At 34.5% G+C, this 5,000-nt stretch overlaps 1 protein-coding gene and 1 long non-coding RNA gene across 2 annotated transcripts in view; both read left to right on the forward strand.

Annotated features, from left to right (window-relative positions):
* LOC144974811 (protein kinase C delta type-like) overlaps positions 1 to 5,000 on the forward strand; it is a 181,918-nt gene that overhangs the window by 21,942 nt on the left and 154,976 nt on the right. The gene's annotated exons all lie outside the window — the stretch shown is intronic.
* Positions 4,016 to 5,000, forward strand: part of LOC144975666 (uncharacterized) — a 1,641-nt gene continuing 656 nt past the window's right edge. The window contains exons 1-2 of the long non-coding RNA XR_013645964.1: positions 4,016 to 4,250; positions 4,800 to 4,922. This is a non-coding gene — a long non-coding RNA (uncharacterized LOC144975666). The remainder of the gene's footprint in view (positions 4,251 to 4,799; positions 4,923 to 5,000) is intronic.

The following is a 5,000-nucleotide window of genomic DNA, read 5'->3' on the forward strand; positions in this document are numbered from 1 at the left end:
ATATATATATATATATATATATATATATATATATATATATATATATATATATATATATATATATAAGAGAGAGAGAGAGAGAGAGAGAGAGAGAGAGATAGATAGATAGATAGATAGAGAGATAATATCGATCGATCGATCAATAGATAGATAGATATATAATTAGATAGATAGATAGATAGATAGATAGATAGATAGATAGATAGATAGATAGATAGATAGATAGATAGATGAATAGATAATTAGATAGATAGATAGATAATTAGACAGATAGATAGATAATTAGATAGATAGACAGATAGATAGATAGATAGATAGATAGATAGATAGATAGATAGATAGATAGATAGATAATTAGATAGATAGATAATTAGATAGATAGACAGATAGATAGATAGACTACAGTCTGCCCTATTGGCAACTACTCTACATAAGAGAGGTCCTGGAAGCGTCACACGCCTGTACTCGATTGGGTACCGGTCCAGAAGATGAGGATCATTTGGTGGAACATTACATTGCCATCGTGAAGCTGCTCACCAAAGGCCTCGAGAAGATTCATGGGTGAGAGAAAGAATTTGCGGATTGTTAAATCGTCATAATAATAATAATATATTAGTGAAACCATTAAAGGCTGCTGAATACCAAACCTCATTCGACTGCACGCTTATCACATCTGGAAGGGAGAAGGGGATGGGGTAATTTTACCAGGGCGCAAACCCAATTATTTAATTATGAGCATACCATTCAATTTCGTGCTCTCATTTACTCATGCATAATTCATCAATGATAATAATGTACGGGGATATCCCAACTCAAAATAAATGTCAGAGTTTTCGTATTTTGATGGCAAACTACGCCCTCTTTGGTATGCCTCGCATTTCCCTCAAATCAGTGCAATTTGTCGTGCTCCTTTGTTTTATACGGTGTCGGTGGCCGATCGCACCACTAAGCAAATTTTATTGTGGCCAATGACCACATGGGTGACAATGGTTGCACTCATTTTAATCCCACTCATCTTTGTGTGTGAGTAATAGTATAGAGAGTGCGCATAGTACACAACTTGTCCTCTATGATGCGAATATTTGCTTCCGTATGACCTGTTGAGTTGAAACTTTGCATTTTGAAAGGCATCGGGTGCAGTAAATCAGTGGGAAGTCACTGTAAATAACCGAGAAACCGACTCACAGTCAAAGATAGACGTCCATAGTGAAGTTGTACTGCCAATAAATAGATACATTTTGGCCAGGAATTATCGATCAATTAAAATGATCATTAAATAACCAATGTTTTTTCAACAGTTTATAATGGTTTCACTCGTCATATTATGACGATCTTCTTAATCTTCGAAAACTTTTCTGCAACAATGAACAGTTCTGAACCCATCAGGCAGCTGCTTCCAAAATTATAATATAAAATAATATATTATGTATTCTCACAATAAGTGGCTCTGCAGTCTCAGGATCGTTACCGTTACCACAACGAGTGCATGTCGGCGACAGTGATGCAGAGTGGCTGACTTTAGACTTGTTCTGGACATAAGTGTCTTCAAATGTCTCATCTTATTGGAACAGAACCCGGAAAGAGTGTCCACCGGGTATGAGGAGACGACGTAAGGAACGCCATTTTTCCACGTTGATCTCGTAACTGGCTCACCTTTTTGGCAAATTAAAGGTCATTTTAATTGATCGATACCTAACCAGATTTTCTGGCCTAAATACTAAAACTGTGTATTTTTTAAGGATACTACAAACATAGACATGACCAGTTTTGATTTTGAAATGGCTGTGGATTTAAATACCATCATTCATTATGCACACGATTTTAGAACACAAAGATGGTATCAGATCGGGCGAATTTCTCTGAAATTAATTAGATAGATAATTACTTTTTACTTTAAAAAAAAACCCAAAAATTTGGCCGTGTGTGGGGAATCAACGTTTGCGAGAAAAATGGACTCTTGAGTTCCACAGAGTACGAAATTGATTTAACATTTCTACGAAAATAGGTAGAGAGAAGATTGGATTGCCATTAAAAAATCTAATCGTTACAAAATTTATATCCATTGAAAGAGAAAAGTAACATTTGGTCATTAAATCATTCAGTGCCTGGTTGCGGGCTGTAATTGATACTATTGTATCAACATATCAATGGATGGATCGTTGATGGCAGTTTTGAGTTTTAGAACGTAGCATTATAATACAGAGACAAATTATTATTTTTCAATACATTAAAAAAAATGGAAAAAGCGAAATGTTTTCTTTAGGAGAGAGAACATAAATAGAAACTGATATCTATTGATTTAACAATCATACTTTTCATCAATCGCCATCGTCGGGACCAGCAATTTATTTGTAAAATTTCTTGTGAAATTATGTGTGTATGTAGAATGTATACACTCTGCTGGGCGCTGACAAAACTCTTTTTTTTTTCTTTCATAACGTCCATAAAACTTTAAGTTCAAATACCGAATGATAAAGATGATCATCAACTTACCAACAAGCTCAAGTCAAAGATTTCTTTGAACTCTCAGGTTTGCGCATTTTTGACAAGCCAAATGTCATCTTTATTGAACAATAATATTTGAAGTACAATTTTTAGGGGACAAAATGAAGGCAATGTCTTTTGTCAGAGGGCGGCAGTTTCCTCTATACTTAGTATACAATGGGATAGGATTTTGTTTTTCTACTGTTATACTGCATTAACCAATACAGTGTCACCACTGTCTCGTGTTACGCCCAATTTTTCTTCAGTCTTACTCTCAATTTATCCATCAACGCGTGCATTTATCCATTGGATCTTCATATACGGTTTCAAAAAAATATATTTATATGTCTGGTTGTCTTTTCCATCTCTACGGAGATCTGTATCTCTACCTTAATCCATAATGCTTATGCGGCAGAGTTATTGTTCTTACCAAACCATCCTTCTCTGTCCTTCTGTCTCTATCTACTAAAAATAAATAAATAAATATGGGTATCTATATATAAACGAAATTGACGTCACTCAGCTCTTTGTTTTTTGTTTTTAGATTTTAGACAGAATTTTAATGACTAGGTCTCACTATCAAGACTATACAGTTACACACAGTTTTGTGTTTTGGTATGTTAAATATGGCTGCTAGATGTTATGAGTATTATAGCTAAACGCTTAGCACCAAAAGAGCGTATTAGAGTGTATTACCAGAGAGCGTAAATATAATAATATGTAATCTGGTATTACCAAACATCGTGTGTTAACATAAATCTCTCTCTCTCTCTCTCTCTCTCTCTCTGTCTCTCTCTCTCTCTCTCTCTCTCTCTCTGTCTCTCTCTCTCTCTCTCTGTCTTTCTTTCTTTCTTTCTTTCTCTCTCTCTCTCTCTCTCTCTCTCTCTCTTTCTTTCTTTCGTTCTTTCTTTCTTTCTTTCTTTTTTCTGTCTTTCTTTCTTTCTTACGTTTTTCTTACGTAAGATAACTCCACGGCACTTTTTACTTGTGCACAGAGATATATTTTTTCGCATTTAAAATGCGTCTCAAGACATATAGTCCGTTTTCTTAGCGGCAAGTTCCGTGCGTTTTGTGCACTTTTTGTAACCAGCAAACTGAGTATACAAATTGGTGCAGAAAATTATGAAGATTCGAAAAATAGGTGGTTCCAAATACAATTTTTATTGAAAAGACCTTAAAATTCGTCGTAAAGTCTAGTGAAAACGCGCACTTTGTGACGTTTTGGCGCTCGATGATAAAAGTATAAAAAACAAACATTCTCACCCATTAAGAACATCTTGATTAGTTTTTGATCGTGGAGATATTTTTGTTTTAATGTTTTCCATTATTATTTACCAAAAACCTAGCTTTTAATTATTTTAAAACAATTTTTTGTCTTCTGACCGCAGACAAAAACCCCAATAAAAATTGTCCTTTTTTGCCCGTGCAACAAAACTATGAGTCATTAGGACGACCTATCCTTTACTAAGTATGTACTAGGATGTCTTAGCGCCTGTAAACGAAAAAAACAACAACAAGAGATTAAAAAAAAATATTTAAAGCAGTTAAAGAGGTTTCTTTCAACCAGTGTGTACAGTACAATAATGCTAAATCGAAATGCGGTTTTGTCATCTGTCACCGCCTCTCCCTTCGAGATAACGACAGCTCCATCTACCGACAATGGCATCATGTGTTGTCTAAAAAATAACTGAGAGAATGAGTTTTGTCTTCTGAACGATGTCAACAAACTACAATTTTATTTTGTGCAATCGATATTCGTTGAAAAGGTAAGGAACAATCTTTTTCATCTATTATAAATGTCTTATATCATCGTGATGTTATTTTACTTTATGCGCATGCTAGTGCGATAAGTATCGCGCAATGTATGACAAAAGAATTGAGTTGTGAAAAAAGAATTGGGTCAGATCAAAGCTGAGTCACATTAATACCATTCTACACACACAATAAGCCTCCAGGATGCAATAGATAGAGTAAGATTATGGCCCATGCTTGGATCTGAACATATTTTTCTATCTTAATATAATATAAGTTGCATGTGTTATGTCAGTACTAAATTTAGACCCTTTTAGATTCGATTCGATATAGATTAGCCTGTCGATGATTGATGATAGAATAACGGTGTTTATCGATACTGCTGCCCGAGAAAAAATAAGATAACTAATTTATTATTAACTCAGTTGATCAAAAAAAGAACATCTCCACACATAATTCTGCAAATACACGCTAATATTCACACACATTGTTTTACATTTTGCTTATTCGTGTTTTTTTTTTTAACAGTGTATTGACTTGTTTGTTATATTTCTACTTGCCAGCCTCACAGTCCTTTGTTTCCTTAAAATTAATAAGCATCATGCCTGGGGACCTCGTCAAATGGGAATGCTAGTTTGATTTGTTGAATAGTCAAGATTGCAAGGACTAAAGTTCCATTTTAACAGGTATTTGGAAGTATGTGTTCGTTGTGTGTGTGTTTTTGTTGTTGTTGTTTTGTTATTTTTTGTTTTGCAGAGAATCTT

The sequence above is a fragment of the Berghia stephanieae genome, chromosome 6 (genome assembly GCF_034508935.2).
Source record: "Berghia stephanieae isolate SIO BIC M18660-M18661 chromosome 6, UCSD_Bste_1.3, whole genome shotgun sequence".
NCBI lineage: Eukaryota > Metazoa > Mollusca > Gastropoda > Nudibranchia > Aeolidiidae > Berghia > Berghia stephanieae.